At 42.3% G+C, this 20989-nt stretch overlaps 1 protein-coding gene and 2 long non-coding RNA genes across 12 annotated transcripts in view; 1 reads left to right on the top strand and 2 right to left on the bottom strand.

The window, feature by feature from the left end:
* Positions 1-303: 303 nt before the first annotated feature.
* Positions 304-4808, bottom strand: LOC125486453. The gene is made up of 3 exons (XR_007265108.1): positions 4713-4808; positions 2706-2798; positions 304-378 (listed from the first exon to the last, which is right to left on the bottom strand). It is a non-coding gene; the product is annotated as an uncharacterized LOC125486453 (long non-coding RNA).
* A 293-nt stretch (positions 4809-5101) lies between these two features.
* LOC109930527 (receptor-type tyrosine-protein phosphatase delta-like) overlaps positions 5102-20989 on the top strand; it is a 458059-nt gene continuing 442171 nt past the window's right edge. For 9 of the 10 annotated variants that reach the window (XM_048614046.1, XM_048614043.1, XM_048614048.1 and 6 more), the window contains exon 1: positions 5102-5294. The gene's annotated coding sequence lies outside the window, so the exon portion shown is untranslated. The remainder of the gene's footprint in view (positions 5295-20989) is intronic. The other variant, XM_048614040.1, reaches the window with a different exon arrangement.
* LOC125486455 lies at positions 13831-16871 on the bottom strand. Its single transcript, XR_007265112.1, has 3 exons — positions 16682-16871; positions 16261-16532; positions 13831-16165 (listed from the first exon to the last, which is right to left on the bottom strand). It is a non-coding gene; the product is annotated as an uncharacterized LOC125486455 (long non-coding RNA).

The following is a 20989-nucleotide window of genomic DNA, read 5'->3' as shown; positions in this document are numbered from 1 at the left end:
CAATTTCAACCTCTATTATTGACTTCAATGTGCTTTTGAAATCCCTTAAAGGGACACTGTCTTTGTTACTGGGAAGAGACGGGTTACATGTCATGTGCTAGTAACACATTTTTGTAATGCAACAACAAGTTTCCATGGAAGCCACACCAACATGTTGAGTGTTTGCCAAGAACCTCTGAATAAAGATATTGTCGCTTTAATTGGTTCACATTACTTTCCTCCACACAGCCAGCAATTCCCAACAGCTCCCATTCTCCAATCTGCCACCAGCTGATTGTTTGTGACTGAACATATGTTCCTTGTGAGATTGGAGACATTCAATTTTTCCTTTTTTCCGAGATGGACCTTGACCTTGTCACAAAGCAGCTCGCCAGCGTCCTGATTAAAACAAATAAAGGGCTGCTTTAAAAGGCATTCAGGTCTGAAGATCTAACGTTGTCAACTGGATTACAGCTGCACATATTCTACACTTGTCTGTAGTTCATCCTTGCTATCCATTTGACTGTCATTCATGATTTTTTCATCTTTAGGCTCTATTTTTCCAAAGTTCTTACTGGATTTGAGTTGTACATAGCACATGGCCTAGCTCTGGGCCCTATAATCTCATAGGCAGCCCCACACAGGCATCATCACCCACTGGCTTTGTGCCTGCACCCCAGCAGATACACTTTTCAAATTTTAATCTTGTCTTCACAAGACAGATCCCAAGAAGGAAAGACAATTGATGTATGCAGAAGGTCTCTTACTCTCACTCCCGTCATCACGGCAACCAAATGGTTTTGGGGGTTTTAACACCACTGATTTGGGAATATGTTCCATGACTTTCTGTGAAGAAATTATTTTATCACACCTGTGCCAAATTTAACGTTTACTCTTTTGAATCTGTAGCACCTTTACCGTAGGGGAGGTGACGGCCTAGAAACCAAGGTAATAGGCTGGGACCTGGGTTCAAATCCCACCATGACAGATGGTGGAATTTGAATCCAATTTTTTAAAATCTGCAATTAAGATTCTAATGATGACCATGAATCCATTGTCAATTGTTGGGGGAAATACCCATCTGGTTCACTAATGTCCTTTAGGGAAGGAAACTGCCATCTTTAATGTTCCGGCCTACATGTGACGCCAGATCCATAGCAATGTGGTTGACTCTTAACTGCCCTCTGAGCAACCAGCAATTGGCAATAAATGCTGCCTGGCCAGCAACAGCCCACATCCTGTGAATGAATTTTTACATGCTAATTCCAGATTTAACTCTCTTGGAGGAATCTTACATTTTCCTATAAAGTCACCTCTCAATTCTTAATGGTTTATTTCACTGTTATAAAAAACACAAGTTCCTCTGGTCATTCAACGTATCTCCACCCTCTAACAGTCAGGTTATTCATGGAGCTTTCGAAAAACCAAAAGAACTACAGATGCTGGAAATCAGAAACAAAAACAGAAGTTGCTGGAAAAACTCACCAGATCTGGCAGTATTTGTGGGCAGAAAACAGTTAATGTGTCAGGTCCAATGACCCTTCTTCAGTCTTTTCCAGCAACTTCTGTATTTATTCCTTTCAATCACTTTTTGAATATCTGCTCCTGTCTTGTGACCGAACAGTTACAAAAGGCCTGGAATGACTGGAACATTATACAGTGTACGTAACAGTCCAAGTGGAATATCGTACAGTTTGAACGTCTTCCTCCGCTGTTTATACATCATGGAACAATACAGTACAGGAACGGGCCCTTTGGCCTATGATGTAGTGTCGAACCTGATGCCAAATTAAACTAATTGCATCTGGCTGCCCTTGGTCCATATCCCTCCATTCCTTGCATATTCGTGTGCTTATCTAAAAGCCCCTTAAACACTTCTATCATTTCTGCCTCCACCACCACCCCTACCAATGGGTTCCAGACACCTACCACCGTCTGTGCCCCTCATTTCTCCTTTGAACTTTCCCCATCTCACCTTAAAATGTATGGTCCCTTGTATTAGATGTTTCAACTCTGGGAAAAAGATTCTGACTGTCAACCCAATGCATCTCATAATTTTATAGGCTTCTACCAAGTCTCCTCTCAGCCTCCATTGCTCCAGGGAAAACAATCCTAGATTTTCTAGCTTCTCCTTATAATAAATCTCTCTAATCCACGCAGCATCCTGGTAACTTCTTCTATACCCTGTCCAAAGCCTCCACATCCTTCCTATAATGTTTATCTTTAGACAGTCAATAAAACATGTTACTTACTATCACGTGGTGCCCAATACTGACTGTATGTTGAAGCTGAGACTCCATTAAAAACTTCTGTTTCAAGATCATATCCAGTTATTTTAGTATTATTCATGAGTTAATATATGACACATTTAGTTCTTTCTGTGTTGTCTGTCTCTACTTTCATCTTAATCAAGTCTTAGTTGGCATTTTTCTGCCCACTGTAATATTTTGTCTAGCATGTTTTGTAGCAGAATAGAGGGATACGGACCAAGGGCAGCCAGAAGGAATTAGTTTAATTTGGCATCATGTTTGACACATCATGGGCCGAAAGGTCCGTTCCTGTGCTGTATTGTTCTACGTTGTATCAACAGCAGAGGAAGACATGTTCAAGCTGTACAATATTCCACTCAGACCATTGCATACACTGTATAATGTTCTTGCTTCTTCTGGTCCTTCAAATAATTTACAATCTATTTTAAAAGTCGTTCTCACTTTTGTTCAGCTTACTTTGCAGTGATCCCAAAACTCCATTTCAACACAGAGCCTGAACTCTTCTGGTCAATTCCCACCAAAATTTTGGACCTTCAGTACTGCCATCACCTTCAAAGAGGAAAAAAATACATTGCTGTAAAATTTTACACAATTCATTTCCACAGAACCTTCCAAAGCAATTTGCAGCTAATGAAGTACTTTTTGTAGTGCATTAGTCACTGTTGTTATGCAAGAAACACAGCAGTCATTTATGCACACCAAGGTCCCAGAAACAGTAATCAGATAATTTGTTTTTAATCGTCAAAATTATAGAAGGATTCCTGCACAGAATGAGGCCATTCAGCCCACTGTGTCTGTGACATAATGTGTTAGATGGAGAAATAGCAGAAAACAATATTTTGAGAGAGACACTGGCCTGGTGGTAATGTCAATGGAGTAGTCATGCAGAGGTCCTGGATAATGACCCAGGTTCAAATTCCATCAGCTGGTAAAACTTAAAAATATAATTGATAAAATTTGGAATTTTTTTTTAATCATTCATGGGATGTGGGCATTGTTAGCTAGGCCAGAATGTATTGCACATTCCTGGTTGTAGGATTGTTGTGGAGTCACATGTAAACCAGGCGAAGCATGGCAGATTTCTTTTTCTAAAGGATATTAGCAAATCACATTTAATTTAAATGAAAATAGATTATGGTAGGCCAACTTTATTTTGAAATTCAGATTGCATTGAATTCAAATTCTGTCATCTGCTATGGTGGTGTTTGAACCTATGTCCCTAGAGCATCAGCCTAAGGTTCTGGACTACTAGTTCAGTGAAGATGATGACCACAAAACTCACATTGATTGTCATTATTTTGCATCTGGTTCACTAATGTCTGTCAGAAATGGAAATCTGCCAATCTTAGCCAGTCTGGCCTATATATGTCTCCAGGCCTACAGCAATGTAGTTGACTTTCAGCTGCCATTTGAAATAGTTTCGTAAGCCTCTCAGTCTAAGGGCAATTAAGAAGGGGCAACAAATATTGTCCTTACTAGCGATATCAACAGAATGCAGCCTATCAAATTTGGATGTCAATGCTGTGAAGTATCAGCCTGAATTATGTACTCCATAAACTATGGGATGCAAGTTAAACTCAAACTTCCTAAATTGGAGGGAAGGGTACTTCGACGGAAGCAACTTTTCGACTACATGTGTGCCTTCAGCCTTCTGCAATTCACTTTCTGCCGGTGGTCCACCGGATTTACTGCAAAGTACACATTTTTAATCAGGCATGTTATGACACACCTCTGAGCAGGTGGAATTTGAACCCAGGTTGTCTGCCTCAGAGGTAGGGACATTACCATTGCATCACTAGAGCCTTGCTCCCTGTAAAGAATCTTGGAAAAATTGAATTGTGTGAGAGGTGCCATACAAATAAAAGTTATTCATTTGAGAGTCATGATATGAAGGTACTTCTGCACAGAGATCATTTGTATTTAATGCACTGGAAGACACCTTAATTAAAGATATACTGTAATTTTATAAGAGATGGACACACGGGTATGTATTTAATACACAGAAAAGCTGTACCTTATAAATAAACTGTACCTTAAATAAAGTCGTACCTTAATTTTAGATAAAGATGTTGACCTAGAGATATGTTTTAACACATTTAAAAGTTACAGATTTTCAATGTGTTAAAACATATCTCTAGGTCAATATCTTTATCTAAAATTAAAGGTACCATTTTAATTAGCATACAGTTCATTTATAAATTACAGATTTTCAATGAACTGTATGTTAATTAACGTGGTACCTTAATTTTATATAAAGATATTTACCTAGTGATATGTTCTTAGTACATTGAAAGGCTGTAACTTATAAATAAACTGTATATTAATTAAAGTTGCACCTTCATTTTGCATCAATATATATCCACAGACATCCATAGAATCCCTACAGCGTGGAAACAGGCTCTTCAGCCCAAAAAGTCCACACTGACCCCGAGCATCCCACCCAGACCCATTCCCCAAACCCACCTAATCTACACATTCCTGGAGATATGTTCTTAATACATTGAAAAGCTGTGCCTTATACAACACTAACAATAGGATAGAGGTTGAACTGAAAAGTTTTACAATCCATTTGATTTTCACAAAGAACTAAACACCAACAATAAAGCTAATTCATTCATCCATCCATCCATCCATCCATCCATCCCAAGAAGCTAAATGGTCTTGAAAAGGTGAAGGGCCTGTGTTAATTTGCACCAGAACCAATTCCCTCCAGGAGCCTCCTTTAAGAGAGAGGGGAGGAGATTGACACTTTAAGAGGGACAAGAAGCCCCTTGTCACGTGCTGCGGCGCACTGACGTCAGGGGACGCGGGCTGGCGTGACGTCATGACGCCAGGGCTCCGAATGACATCACCCCCTTGGTGCTTGCTCCAGCTGACAGTGGAGAGAGAGAAAGAGACTGAGAGCTAGCAGCAAGCAGCACTGACACTAACACACACACACAGAGACACAGACAGATACACTCACACTGGGATTACACTGCACTGACAAAAAAAGGGATTATTCACCAGAAAAATGTAAAGGAAAAAGCAGCAAAATTTCATCAGGTAAGTGCTTGATTCTCCTCTTTCTCTCACATTTGCACTGCATTGACTGTATGGGGACTTGTGAAGGAAGGGATTTAAATTCCTTTGTATTCCTGCTGTGGCGGGTTTTTTTTTCTCCCCCTGCATTTGATTTCTTGCAAGGCTTTTCTGTGTGTGTGTGTGTTGCAGCGAGTGGGAGAGGAGACTGCATTGCCCTGATCTGGAAATGTTCCACTCGAGTCAGGCATTCTACCAAAGCAAGGAGCTTTTGCTGGTTTACTTCTGTCTTTTTCGAACGGGAAAATTTCTTGCGGAGTGAATAGGATGTGCGGGTAACAATTTGTCCTACAGCGCTCCAGAGGTGTTACACTAGGCAGATGTAGAGGTTCCCCGTGTGTGTGAGGGGGGGGGGGGGGGGAATGGAGAGAGAAGGGAGCAGCAACTAGCAGGGTGTGAGTGAGGGGGTTTAAATGGGCAAGGATGCAATGGTCTCCGCATCTGAGTAGGTAGGAGTGGAAAGAATGAAGCCAGGAGCGGGCTGTTGGGTTTGGAAGGTGCGCTCAGAACTACGTATGGGATAAGAGGTACTTCACAGATGGACTGGGAGGTTGTAGAAAGGGAAAGGAACGATACTATTTGTGAGTAGGAGAAAAGTGGTATTGGTGAATGGGAGGTGGGAAGACAATGGTGTTTCTGAATATTCCCCTTAAAGATTTTATAGAAAGAATCAAAGGTTTTCCACTCCTTTCACTAGATTGGTCAACGCTGATAAAATGTTTACGTGTTCCGTGCTGGGTTGATTTTGATTAAATATTTGGAAACTATTGATCTGTTTGTTAACGTTTACTTTGCAATGCCCCATTGCTTTCTCAATGACGCGTAAATATTTTAGATATAAGAATGGACAGGGAGCCTTCAGTCTGTAAGTTATCTTTATGTTCCCTCGTTAGCTATTGACGGATTCTGCAGGATGCATGTTACAAATGGATGGAATATTTTTTTTTAATTACATAGTGGGGATCGGAGGGCAGGAAATGAGACATGAATGGAGAATGGCAATCCCTCTCTGGGAGAGGGACATGTCTGAAATTGGCTTTTATTTTGAAGAGCATGTCAAACTCGGTGTACCCCTCACTGTTAAAACATTATGCTTGGTAAAAATTGCTTAGTGCTGGACGTGACAGCTGAAGCATTAACCAGACTGTGTGCAACTCGCCAAGCTTCATATTTAAAGAAGGGATTGATACAGATCGGGTATACACATGGATTGCTGGCTCAATGTACATTGCAAGTGATAGCTTCCTTTTACTTTTGGCTCGAGGGGAATTGTCTTAGAGAGAAGAGATGGGATGTTATTAGATCCGTTCTGTCGCAACTGAGCTTTCTCTTGTGTTTTATTGTATTTAGTTTGTATCGGGGCAAAAATGGACTTGAAAAACGCTTTCATTGACCTCTTTGTACGGGAGATCAATGTCTTGGCTTGCCTTCACTGGGCAAAGATATGTAGTGGAATAAACATCACTTAAACGGACGTGTTTGTTTTCATCATGTATGCCAGGATTAATATGCAATAACAAAGGTTTATCAATAATGACTCTTTGCAATGAAGATTGAAATCTCTTTTCCTCAAAGATGTTTTAATGTTAATGTCTGCAAATTATTGGAGGAATTTGATTAAAATTGATTTTTCCTCTTCTGCCCCTCAAGTTTTAGAGCCATGGAAATAAACGAAGGTTGAGCATTCGTTATTGTAATATCCTTCCAGTGACTTCAATATTCTTCTTATTTCAACCCCTACTGCCTCCCCTCTTCCCCCTCGCTTGGTCTGGATGAGATTAGTTAGTTTGAACAGACATACGATTAACCCTTGATGTCCTGACTTTTCTTCCCCTTGGTTAACTTCTGCTTAACCTTTGCAGTATTCAAGAACAAGTATTGTCAGAAATTCAGAGGCGCCTATGAGGGACCCTTGGCTTTCAACTCCACCCCAACTGACAAACAGAGAGAACCACAATGCAATTTATGCCTGGACTTCACCTGCAAAAAAAATCTTTTGATGCAAGGAGCTTATTAGTAGCTGTTCCTGGAGATTTAACATTGACTTGTGCTGTGCAGGGAGTAAGGAGTGTTTCAATATATTAGTGACAGTCACGAGCTTTGCTAAGCAATAATTTCTGATAACAGCAATTGATCTGGTGGTGTGTCTCACTGTGCTTTTCCTAGGGGGTAAAGTTACTAATTATTTTAATTGTTTGTTAGTGGAATAGATTTTTCATTCCAGCCCTGTGTCTCCTTGCTGTTCAGTGTAGCGGGCGCAACTGCGTGTGGTAAAATTGTGAAACCCCTGCAATGCCAGGCTGATACTTGTTCATTCTCCAGATGTTGGTGTCGGGCAGATGTTGTGCCGAGTGGACATTTTTACTTTGGAAGGGGCACTGAAGGCAACCTTGGAAAGGTTGGCTCTTCATCCACTAAGGCCAGCGTTATTGACATCAATATTCCATTCCCATCAGTGGCGAGGTGTGCCCCCTCTGGGCATCAGGCCCACTTCAGATTGGAGTGGCACAAGCCCCATTTTTTAAAAAGACTTCTGGCTGCACCATCATTCTTTGTCATTGTCTGCCACTCTCTGGTTCTAGACCTGGTGAGTTCTCCAGTGCCATGCTACGCCTGATGGTAGTGCCCAATTAAACAGCGTGCCAGTCAATGGCCATGTACCAAATCCTGAAAACTGCACTTCTCAACCACAGTTGTACCTCTACTTGCCGCGAGGGGTGCTGCAGAAAACTGGCCATGCCTAGAAATGGGCAAAGGGATCAATATACCACAGGGTCCAATGCTGCTTTATTAATCTTCTCTGAATGAGAGACCAAAATGTAAAATATCCCACTGCATCACTAGTAGAAGACCGAGCTGTTTTTCCCCAGTGTGTTGGCCAATACTTATTCCAAAAAAGAACACACTCTCTGGTCTTTGCTTGTGCGAGCTTGCTGTGTTCAAATTCACTGACACTGAACACTGGTGACGTTTCAAAAAGTCTTTAATTGGCTGTGAAACAAGTCCTGAGATTGGGGAAAGGTGCTATGTAAATGCAAGCATTTCCTTTTTTCCCCACAAACCGAGTGCTGCTCTATAAACCTATCTCAGGCATGAGGTGAAGCGAATCCAGGTAAAATGTGACATCTTATTGCTGCTGAGTGCCAGTGAGGAGCGGTCTGAGGGCTAGAATGATGAGGGACAATTTGCTGGACTTGGGCCTGCGCCATGTGCTGAGCTGCTGTAGTTTGGAATTCTTTACCGGACTGTAATGTAAATCCTTTTCACAATGTTATATCTACCTCATTCCTAACTCATTCTCGGACACTGTAAGTAATGGTTATGCATTCCTTTTAATCCACTTTTGTATAGCAACACTACTTTTGTTTTAGCCTGTAAGATTCGTACCTAAGTGCTTAAAATGGTGCCATTAAAAGGCAGCCATTTTAAAAACTTTTCACTGTACTCTTGCACTTCTGTACTGGAGTACAAATGGCAATAAAGTATAATCTATTCTATTCTACACCTGAACCTAGCAACAACTCTACTGCTGCAGGCTGGGAAAGCCCTCAGGTTTGAATGCTGCTTCCTACCTTTTGTTGGCTGTTTCTGATGCTGTTTTAACTGTTGGATTTTTGAAGTGCTTGGTGCTGGCACTCTGGGATGGAGGCTGTGGGCTGCCTTTGAATGCAGGCAGAAGGAGGCAATTGTGCCAGGATGTTGGTCGGAAAGAAAACAGCTTCCCACTGCCCATTGTACCAGAGGGTGCTGGCTACTTGTGGCATCACACTCCACAAAGGAACCAGCATCTCTAAAAGAGAAGGCAGAAAGGAAGGAGAGTGTGGGAGGGAAGAACTTGTATCTGGAGGGGTGAAGTGGGAGACAGAGAGAGGGGCTGTCTTCCCATTCTGCAGCTTCCTGACTTAGAAACAGATTGCTTCTGGATGTTTCTGAGGGTGTCAGAATCTCATGAGGTGGAGGTCTGGTGGAGAGCCGGGGTGGGTGAGGTGTAGGTGTAACAGTGAGGTTGGAGGGAGGTGATGGGGAAATTGGGAGGGAATTTTCCATTACTGACCAGAAAGACTTGTCGCCCGAGGGCAGAATTCTCTCAAAAAACGCACAAAGAACTGCGGATGCTGCAAGAAATTTTTTTTTGGAAGGACAGAAACGGCTGGGGAAACTCCGCAGGTCTGGCAGCATCTGTGGAGAGAGATAACATTTCGAGTCCAGTATCCCTCCTTTGAATAAAATCGAAAGAACGGCGGATGTAGTAAATCAGAAACAAAAACAGACGTTGCTGGAAAAGCTCAGCAGGTTTGGCAGCATGTGCGTGGAGAAATCAGAGTTAACATTTCGGGTCCAGTGAGCCTTCTTGAAAACGGCTCTGTGTTACTCCAGCACTCCGCTGTTTCTGTTTTAGCAAAAGCTGCAGTTTATTCTCTGTCAGATCCAGCCCCCGCACGGGCTTTGGGTTTGAAGGATCCCTGGACACTGAGCTAAAGTGCAGACAACCTGGTGAAACTGGCTTTTAATTTCATTAGATGTCGGTAGGTGCTGGTCAGACTCAGAGGCAGGGAGAAACTCCCATCTCCTTGCCAGGGAATAATTATTAAGCCTTTAAAATGTAACGATGTTGTCACCGGGTTTACTTAATCCGCACACTGTTACCAATCTGCTAAAGCACACTTTGCAACTATTTCAATGCGTTCAAACTGCCATCTCGCTGGTTGTCAGAAAATAGTTTCCTTTTTGTTTCCCCGCTGCAAGTTTCATCATTCATTCTCACATACAATACAGGGTTTGTGAGGGGGGGGGAACGGAATCCCAGAACTGTGCTGCTACATGTTTTTTTCCATTCACCGTTCTTCTATCGTCCGTCCCTTTTTTAATACTCTCAATAATTTTATCTGGACCCAGGGCCTTTAACTTGATACCACATCCCGCTTGAAAAAGGCCTGGCGAACATCGCAACGTGTTAGCAGGGCCGGGCTGGTCTCTGAAAAGCCCGAGACGGTGAACGCAGAGGATTTGGGAGAATCCTATAGATGTGCAGGGGGGTAACTGAATGACGGAGTGGTCAGGAATATGAGACACGGGAGAGCAGAATTAGCGGGGGGGGATACAGAAAGTATCAAGCCGGCAGATATAGTTGAAGAAGGTGGCCCCACACTCACTCGCAGCAATAACATGTTGAGGAAATATTGGACCTTCTTGATCATAAATGGCAATTGCAACACGCTGATTTTTATTTCTTCAAGGGTGCAGTTTCATTGACTACCACCGGGTGTCTTTAGCAGTCTGTGAAAGTGTTAGATGGTAAATTGCATTTAGTGTCACCTAGTGGCTGAGAGGTTAGGAACGTTTTTCTGTCTTTTTTGATTGTGTGTGTCTCCCTGTTGGTTCTGTGGTTGCATGCTGTGCACCTGAGTCGGGAAGATGTGTGTTCAAGCCCTCCTCCAGTACATCTAACCTGACATTTCAGTGCAGTGGTGATAAGTATAATATTGTCAGACACATATCATTTCAAAAAAAAACTGATTTTTTTTTGTTGAGATGGATGCTATAGATCATCGTTATTAGAAGAGGAACAAGGAACACCACCAGTGTTTTAGCTGGTGTTCCTCCAGCTGTCATTAAACGATGAATTGACCAATTGGTGACTTGTTGTTCCTGGGATCTCACTGTGCACAAACTGGCTGTCATGTTTGATTACATAAAAGTGACTATGCTTTAAACAAAATTCATGAGCTGTGCAGTCTTCTGAGAAACTCCGAAATTGCAAAAAGGTGTTTTACTGCTTTAATACATCTCTAGAGGTGGCCTGTTAACGTTTAATCTCTCCTGCTCCCCTTTTTCCATCCCCACCAGCAGAACTGAAATGAGAGATGTTTGATGCAACTGTCCACTTCATTGTGAGAATCTGTTTGCCCCATTCCTTCAAATCCTATCTCCTGGGGACACCTACTCACAAAGCCCTGTCGCTTAGATTAGAGATGCCTTTGGCAAGCAGTTGCTACCTGCTGCTTTTGTCTGGTGCTGACGTTAAAAAGAAATTAAAGGGTGTCTTTGCAGTGTCCTTTAAGAAGATTTTTCATTGTTTATTTCTGTGCGACACAGTCAAATCTAATTAATACTATGGAACCAGAAGCTTGAATACATAATGCAGATGTGTCTGTGTCAAATCAGTGAACCCTCAGCCTGGTGGGAGCTACGTAGGAGCCTTGGAGTGACTGAACTAATTTGGGAAGGTGGGAGGGGAGGTAGAAATTGGGCACTGTTCTCACTCCTGAACCTATTCCATTGGCTTCAGCTGGGAAGTGCATACATGCAGTTGTCAAGAACAACTTGAATTGCATTGATGCCTCAGATAGTCGAATAGACAGTTGGCAATCGGTGTATAAAAGTTGCAACTGGAAAAGAAAGGTAATTTAGTCACTTAATAGATGGTGAGTAGAGGTTAGCATTTTCAGGTTGCAATGGGTTGAAGATAGGGGCTTTCTTTGAATATTCTGTTAGGAATATCAATGTAGGATATAGAACAGTACAGCATAGGAACAGGCCCTTTGGCCCAGCATGTCTGTGCCCCCATTCTAAATCAATCCCATCTGCCTGCACATGATCCATATCCTTCTATTCTGCACCTGTTCACGTCTGCCTACATGCCTCTTAAACTTTGCTATTGTATCTGTTTCTACCACCTGCCTGGAAGTGTCCCAGGCCCCTAATACCCTGTCTGTGGAGAAAAAAAACTTTCCTCGCACATCTTTTTAAATGTTCCCTCTCTCACCTTAAATCTATGCACTCTTGTATTTGACATTTCCAACCTGGGAAAAAGACTCTGACTATTGACCTTATCAATGCCCTTATAATTGTATATATTCTATTGGGTTGCCCCTCAGCCTCCAACGCTCTAGCAAAAACTATCCAAGTTTGCCCCACCTCTCCTTGTAGCTAATACACTCCAATCCAGCCAACATCCTGGTCAACCTCTTCTGCACCCTCCAAAGTCTCCAAATCCTTCCAATAGTGTGGTGACCAGAACTGCACACAATACTCCAAATGTGGCCTGACCTAAGTCTTGTACAGCTGCAACATGACTTGCCAACTTTAAACTCAGTGCACCGACTGAAAGCAAGAGTGCAGTATGTCTTCTTGATCATCTAATCCACTTGTGTTGCCACTTTCAGGGAGCTATGGACTTGCACCCCAAGATCACTCTGTATATCAATGCTTCTAAGAGTCCTGCCATTTACTATATGCTTTCCTCTTGCATTTGACCTCCCAAATTGCATCACCTCACTCTTGTTCAGTTTAAATTCTCCAACCAGTTTACCAGCTGATCTTTATCCCACTGCATCGTCTGATATGCTTCTGCATAATCCAGAACTCCACCAATTTTCGTACCATCTGCAAGCTTACTAATCAGACTACTGACATTTTCATCCAAATCATTTATATCTATAATTCAAACACAAGAGCTCCCAGCCCTAATTCTTATGGAACACCACAGGTCTCAGACCTCCAATCAGAAGAAAAACTATTCCACAACTACCCTCTATCTTCTACGGCCAGCCAATCTTGTATCCAATTTGCCAACTCACCATGGCTCCCATGTGATTTGATCTTCTGGACTAGCCTACCATGAGGGACCTTGTCAAAGGCCTTAATAAAGTCCATATAGACAACATCTACTGCCTTGCCCTCAATCAATCATCTTCGTCACTTCCTCAATTGTTTTTTTTTCCATATCTTTAAACAAGTGTGCAAATTTTCTCTGGTTTAAAACACTAGTTTTACAGTCCTAAAATGCTGAATCTTTTTAGTAAGCTTGCAGTGATGTCTGAAGCTGTAGGAGTCAGGATCTCTGGAAGGATGGCTGCTCAGTTTCCACTGAACAGGCCAGTGATCTGACTGCTGGCTATGGAGGGGATGCTGTACAACAATGCTCATTCATTGAGCGGGTGATTGGTCACTCATTGAGGCAGCACAAGGCCACCTACTGCACAAACAGCCCTATCATTCCATCGTTCACATTCCTGCAAAGATCTCGTTCCACATCTTGGCTCCTAGCCTCTAAGTTAACAGTTCGAAGGCACAAGGGCTGGTCAAGGCCTGTTCAATTTAACTAATTGTGGCATGCTACCATTTTTGTTTAAATTTTATATTGCCTATAATTTATTTAGTTAGCCACAGAGAGTGCACCCTTCTCCTAGCATCTTTCTTGCTCAATGTAATATATTTTTGTATATATTTAAATGTCTATTACTGTTTATCTACTGCCCTGACTATTAATCTGTTTTACAAATCCACCTTAATCAACTGCATCAACCCTTGTAAATGCTTTTATTTGAGTTTAAGACACTAGTTTAAATTTCTCAGACCCAAATTCCTCACCCTCAAACTGAGTGTGAAATTTTATGTTATGATCACTCGTAACTAGAGAATCCTTTATTGTGAGGGAATTAATTAAACCAGTCTCGTGCCACACTGCTAGGTATAAAATAGCTTGTTTCTTGGTTGATTCCATAAAGTCTTGTTCTATGAAACTTTTCTGAGTATACTGTTACTCCAGGTTACTCTTGGCAATTTTATTGTCCAATCCACATGAAGATTAAAATTGTACATGTTTTGCTATTTCCTTTGTTATTTCTTATCTCCACTCAAACTGATTTTTGATGTCTTGATCCTCTGAGCAAAGATAATTTCTCACTACTGAATTGTTCTCATCTTTTATTAATGGAACTACACAACTAAATATAAAAGCCTGGAGGCTTCAGGTAACTTTGTAACTATGTCTCCGTAATGGGTATCATATAATTATTTATTTCTGTTTGTGCTATCAAACCTGTTATAACTGTCATAGGGGCCATTAATGTTGCTTTCCTATTTTTCCCTGCTCTGACCTTGCTTGAATTGACTCATCTTGGTTAGAGTGGTGGTACATGCGGTCTGCACTGGTTTTCTGAGCTTGGGATTAAGGATCAATAAATTGATCCCAATGACCACCAAATGAAAAGGGTGTGGTGTTGGAAATCAGGCAGCAGTTAACAAAATGGAGGGGGGTGGTTGCTTTCAAAACACAAACTGAAATGGATATAGTAAGGACACCCCAAAGTGCCTCGTGACCCATGATGTATTTTTGAAGTCTGCTTGTTGTAATGTTGGAAATGTGACAGCTAATTTATACCTGGAAGATCCCAAAAATGGTCACATGATAATAGCTCCCTCAGTGCTGCATTGGAGTATCAGGCTAGATGACATGCTCAACTCTGTGGAGTGTGGCTTGATTGGGCATCCTGCTGTTTCAGAGTTAAGCAGGAATGAGCTATCATGACTGGAACTTGTTCTGTTTCATCCTGGCTCAAAAGCCGAACCAGATTTCATTTTTCCTCAAGTGCTTTTGAGTGATGTAGTCATCAGCTGGAAGAGCCTGAAGTGAAGAGTACAAGTAGGAAGAGGTGCAGTTATCTTTATAACAGAATGTGCATTACAGATATCACAATAGGGCACAATTAACATTTGAAATGACTGGAGCTGTCGAAAGCCATTGGAGGTTCAATTTAATTTTGTAACTTATGGTGACGTCTGATATTGTGACAATTACAGTATACGTGTAGTGTATTTCATGCTTCTAACAAAGTTTCTAACCTATGTGTAGCAGTGAAGTTGAACAGCTGAAATAATTGTGTATTTGAGAGAATCATCTCCAACTTGTGCCGAGTCCTGGTAAATGTAATTGAGGGGGCCAGTCCTACCTCTGTTAAGTTTATGTTGTTGATAAATTAGTTTTGATTCTGTTGGGTATTACAAGAGGATCTTTTGGATAGGTCAACAAAAGGAAAGAAAGCTTGCATTTGCATTTCCCAACCTCTGGATGTCCCGGTGTACTCTGCAGCCAATTAAGTGCTTTGATATTTAGTCACTTGCGATGTCGGACCAATTTGTGCACAACAGGATCCCCCAAATAAGCAATATGAGGGTCATGAGTGTTGGAACGTGTTGCCAGAGGGGGCAGTGGAAGCAGACGCAATAGCAGCATTCAGGAAGCATCTAGACGAATGCAAGAATAGGAAGCGATTAGAGGGATATGGATCCTGTAAGTGAAGACAGTTTTAGTATGGAAGGGCAAAAATGTGTTTGCTCAGACTTGGAGGGCTGGAGGGCCGAAGGGCCTGTCCCTATGCAGTATTGTTCTCCCCCATCCATCCTCCGAGTGAGGCTCAGTTGATATTTTCATTCTTACAACAATTTACAGATTGAAATTTTGTATAGCATGCTGCACTGTCAGTGGTAGCAACTTTCAAATGAGACCTTAAACAGAGCCACTGTTTTCTTGGAGGAATGTAAAACATCCCACGGCACTACCTTGAAAACCAGCAGAGTTCTCCCTGGTGTCCTGGCTAATAACTATTCCTTAACCAAAGGTTATCTGTTTGTTGCCACAGAATTACAGTAAAGCTACAGCAGAAGGAAGCCATTTGACACATGGGAGTCCACACCAGTTCCTTTGACAGTCAGTCATTTCTGCACACTTCTCACTCTTTCGGCATGTCCCTGCAATTTTTGTTTTCTTCCATACGTAATTTGTGCAGTTACCTTTTTTTTTTGAAGGCCATCACAGAATCTGTATCGACCGCCCTCGCAGACAGTACCTTTCAAATTCTAACCATACGGTTTGTACAAGAGACATTTTCATCATGCCGTCCGCTCTTTCTTTCGTCAATCATCAAACCAGAACCTTTTAGGTTATTTACTTTCCAGCCACTGAAAACAGGTTCTCCTTATTTGCTGTATCTAAACTCTTCCTGTTTTTTTAAAAACTCCTCGAGGACCTTGCTCAGCATGCACTTCTTTTCCTGTAATAACAGCAAGTGATTGCATTTCAAAAGTACTTAATTATCTGGAAGCATCAAAAGGTTAATCAAAAAATGCCATATAAATGGAGGCCTACTTATTCCATGCTAAAGTTGAGGGGGTTTATACTTGGAAGTGCCGAGACATGGACAGTGCACATTGCACCATTTATCTGGAGATTTCATTTTTGAAATCCAGAGACCAGCGATTTCACAGGGAAGTAAATTCCCCTCACGTTTCACGATTTCCAACAGGCGCCTTGACCGATCCGAATAGATTTATGCTTGCACAGGGAAGAATAAGGTGGGGTTGAGTACATCTACCTGCTAACAGAACCAGGAATTTTAAGTTGTGCAGGTCTGGCAGCATCTGTGGAGAGAAATCAGAGTCAAGGTGCTGTCAAACCTGCTGAGCTTTTCCAGCAATTTCTGATGTATTCTCCGATTTCCAGCAGTCGTTTTGGCTTTTAAATTAAAGTGATGCCGGGGTCTTGTATTATTTAAGTCGCTTAAGCTCACCCTTGGTTGGAAGGGAATCTCGCAGCGTCTCCCACACCCCATCTCTGGATGCAGCACCAATCCTTTTCCGCCAGTGGGATCTTCCTGAACAATAGCTCAGTTTTGCAGCAGAAGTTTAAGCCTGTCATTTTGAATAAAGGGAGGCGACGAGATGGTAGAATGACGCAGGTGGCTTGAATAAACAAGCACAAGGCGTTCAAACCGAAAGACACGAGAGAAACACTCTCAGTAATTAAATGGGCGAGAGTGAGTCATACCTTTGCACAAAATGACTTCACCGGCAATGCTTTCTGGTGAGCAGAGAGTCTTTCCATTGCCCAAGTTAGCGTGCCTGCGTCTCTGTCACCCCAGGGCTCTCTGGATCGCCAGGGGATCTTCGCAGAGGAAAGGAAGCACAACAGAAATGTCAAGATCACCAGAGTTTCTCTCCTCTCTCTGAAACGAAACTGAGGGAAAAGATACGAGTCTCAGCTGTCCTAGGAGAATTGCCCCCTTTGGACGGTGGTGCTACCTTTGCGTGTTCCTGGGCACAGTATCGCGTGCCAAGCAGAGCTATACAAATCGTCAGATGTTCCAACACACCAAGTATCCATTTGTTACAGAGATAGTAGGAACTGCAGATGCTGGAGAATCTGAGATAACAAGGTGTAGAGCTGGATGAACACAACAGGCCAAGAAGCATCAGAGAAACAGGAAAGCTGACATTCGGGTCTGGACCCTTCTTCAGAAAAGTTTCTGAAGAAGGGTCCAGACCCAAAACGTCAGCTTTCCTGCTCCTCTGATGCTGCTTGCCCTGCTGTGTTCATCCAGCTGTACACCTTGTTATACAAGTATCCATTTGGCCAGTCTGCACTGGTGTTTTTCTCCACCGTGAACCCCATCCCATTTTCCTTCCTTTCTCCTCATTCACTTTAAAATTCCTCATTTTCAAAGCATTTTCTGACTTCATGAAACGCATGGTAGCAGCAGACAGTTCTGCGTTTTAACCCCTAGCCATCCCCGGCTGAAGAAATATCCACGATTTGAATTCTTTAATATATCACCTTTTTTTCTATGCTTTTGGCACTTGGTGTACAACAATTTGGTCAGGTACATGGGAGAGATGATAGCTCTGTAAAGGCAGTGAGCTCAATTTAACCTAAATTCCACCACTTCCTGAGTTTGGTTTGTACATTTGAAGGTATCCTGCACCTATAAGTAACCTAAGTAAATATCAGACAACAGCGTTTTATTATATTGTCAGAATGTTACTCTCTAACAGCGAGGTGGCCAAGTTGGGGAAACTTCTCATCTCATCAAATGTCTGTCGCACAAGGGGAGGCTACTTGACCCATTGTGCCTGTGCCAATGACCATTCAGTTAATCCTGCTATTCCCCATAGCCCACCAAACCTTCTCAAAACATTCTCCAGCAAATCAATTCAGGGTAAAATATCCAGTGCTCAGTTGTGTGCCTGTGTTCCTTTAACATTGCTGGCAATACAGGAAGATATCTGAAGGTGAAAAAGGGCTTGGCTGTGGACCTTTGTCAATGCTGTTGCTAGTTTTTACTTGATGAAGCCTTTCAAAATTCTGTTAAGGGAAATTATTTCAAAAATTGCAGACCTTCAGCTCTAAATTGAACTCGGAGTACCGTTGTTTCAATTTTCGCTGTTACTGTTTGTGTGGTGTATACAGATGTCAGCATTCACCTATCTGGATCTTACTTTCTTGTTCTATCTGCTATTATCTCTAATTCTGTTTATCTCTCTCTCTATCTCTGTCACTCTGTCTCCACATCTTCTCTTGTGTTCCCTTCTCAATGTGGCTCTTTCCCTCCCTTTCTTCCTCTCTCTCTCTGTCTTTCTTTTCTTCCTGTCTGCCTCTTACACATGTGCATACACACTTTTTTTCTTCACCTTACACGACTGTTTTGTGGAAACAGCCTGCTTCTTTCCTCATTTAATCGAGTCCTCAGACACCAATTAAAGTCGGAAGAGCTGTGTTGATTAGTGACCCCTGAACTCCCAGCACCCTAGCGTACAATCACAGTGCAACACAAGACCAATCCCAGCACTGTGGTGTGCAGTAGGTGCGAATAGGACAGAGCTAAAATTACAGAGAGAGCTAACCATCATTGACCAACCTCATTAAGTTTTCCTCCCATCTGCTGAATCCAGGGATTTCTTTGTCTGGAAAGCTCAGGAATCTATAATATTCTTGTGTCAGTCAAATGTCTTAACCCAGTGGTAAACTTGTTTTAATAGACAGTGTAGCTGAGCAGTGAGTGTCCAGGCTGTGATTAAGGCAAGGCAGTCTCTAAGCCCATGGGCAACTCACTCCTATTTGAGCTTGAATTTCTGACTGGTTTGGTTTGCGAGTTTTGTGGTCTACAGACTTGCATTTGTATAGCGCCTTTGTTATTTGCAACCTCAGGATGTTCCAAAACACTTCATAACCAATGGCAATTTTTTTTTTTTTTGGTAAGGCAATTTGGGAAACAACACAGGCAGTTTCTATACAGCAGTATCCCAAAAGCAACAGTGCAATAATGACCAGACAATGCAAGCGGTTTTTATCCAGTATTGGAGGCATTCAGAGTGTCCAGGCAGAACCAGATGGGGTCTTCAGCTGAAATGCTGGTTTGGCCTATGTTTAGCGCAAGACACCATCTTGGTAAAAGAGTTGAAACCAGCAGCCGCCTGTAGATTTGTTAATGAGATCATAAGAAATATGATGAAAGCTTTGTCATTCAGTAAGATCATGGCTAATCTGATTGTGGCTTTAATGTCATCTTCCTCCCTGTTCTCCTTTAACCCTTGACTCCCATGCTAGGTAAAAATCTGACTAATCCAGCCTTCACTGCTTGCTGGGAAAGAGCATTCTGAAAATTAATGACACTTGGAGAGAAGAAATTCCTCTTCATCTCTGCCTTATTTTTAAACTACACCCCATAGTTTTAAATTCCCCTATGAAGGGAAATATTAGCTCATCATCTATCCTGTAAAGCTCTTTCAGCATCTTAAGTTTCAAGAAAGTTGCCTCTTATTCTTTGAAACTCCAATGAGTTTAGCCCCAGCCTACTCAAGCTTTCCTTACTAAACAGCTGCCTGCCACTTAAATTCCTGACCAATGCTCATTAAATAAACTTCACAGCAATCTAGTTCTTCAACTAATGCCGTCTCCTGACAGTGTCCTGCTCTAAGGAAATTGGTATGGTATTGGTGTCGATTCCAAGCACTGTTTAAAGGGACCCTCACCATTTCATGATCCTTGCTGTAGAGTCATAGAAGCCCTACAGTGTGGAAGCAGGCCATTCAGCCCATTGAGTCCACAGAGACCGTCCAAAGATCATCCCACCCCAGTAACTCTGCATTTCTCATGGCCAATCCAGCTAACCTGCACATCTTTAGACTGTATGGGATAAAACCAGAGCACCCAGAAGAAACCCACGCAGGCACAGGGAGAATGTGCAAACTCCACCCATGACCATTCAGTTAATCCTACTATTCCCCATAGACCACCAAACCTTCTCAAAACATCCTCCAGCAAATCAATTCAGGGTAAAATATCCAGTGCTCAGTTGTGTGCTTGTGGTCCTTTAACATTGCTGGCAATACAGAAAGATATCTGAAGGTGAAAAGTGGACCTTTGTCAATGCTATTACTAGTTTTTACTTGATGAAGCCTTTCAAAATTCTGTTAAGAGAAACTATTTCAAAAATCGCAGATCTTCAGCACTCAGTTGAACTCTGAGAACTGTTCAAGGTGCCCAAGGATGGAATCAAACCCGGGTTCCTGGTGCTGTGAGGCAGCAGCGTTAATCTCTGAGCCACAGGGCTGCCTCTGATTCTTCTTTGTGAACCTGATAGATGTAAATGGGGACTGGCCAAAGACAGGCAGGATGTGGCTGAACTGAAATGCTCTGACAACAGGGACTGAGCACGGTGAGGCAGGATGCGCTGCTGGAAACTACTGACAAAGCCATTGTGACCACTGGGGATGGGAAGGGAGGACTGATAGAGAAATGAAAAAGAGATTAAATTTGGCCAGACAGCCCAGAGCAAGCTTCCTGTCATTGTTGTCACTCATGAGAGATCCACAGGTCTCGTCCTTTCATTTCTTTGATGTGTGTCTTTATTTTCCTTTGTATCAGTGCAGTAAGGTGAGAGGTGAAAACAACTGCAAAACAGAACCATTTTTGCACTCCACGCCCCATGTCAGTGTTGCCTGTATAAATCAGATAAAATCCTCGACTTTGCCCACCCACTACCACCCTGTCTTTATCCAATGATGTTACCATGACAATACTTTGAACTTTGAGCACCTCC

The sequence above is a fragment of the Rhincodon typus genome, chromosome 29 (genome assembly GCF_021869965.1).
Source record: "Rhincodon typus isolate 14 chromosome 29, sRhiTyp1.1, whole genome shotgun sequence".
NCBI lineage: Eukaryota > Metazoa > Chordata > Chondrichthyes > Orectolobiformes > Rhincodontidae > Rhincodon > Rhincodon typus.
The sequence above is the reverse complement of the archived record's forward strand: the minus strand, read 5'-3'. Positions and strand labels throughout refer to the sequence as shown.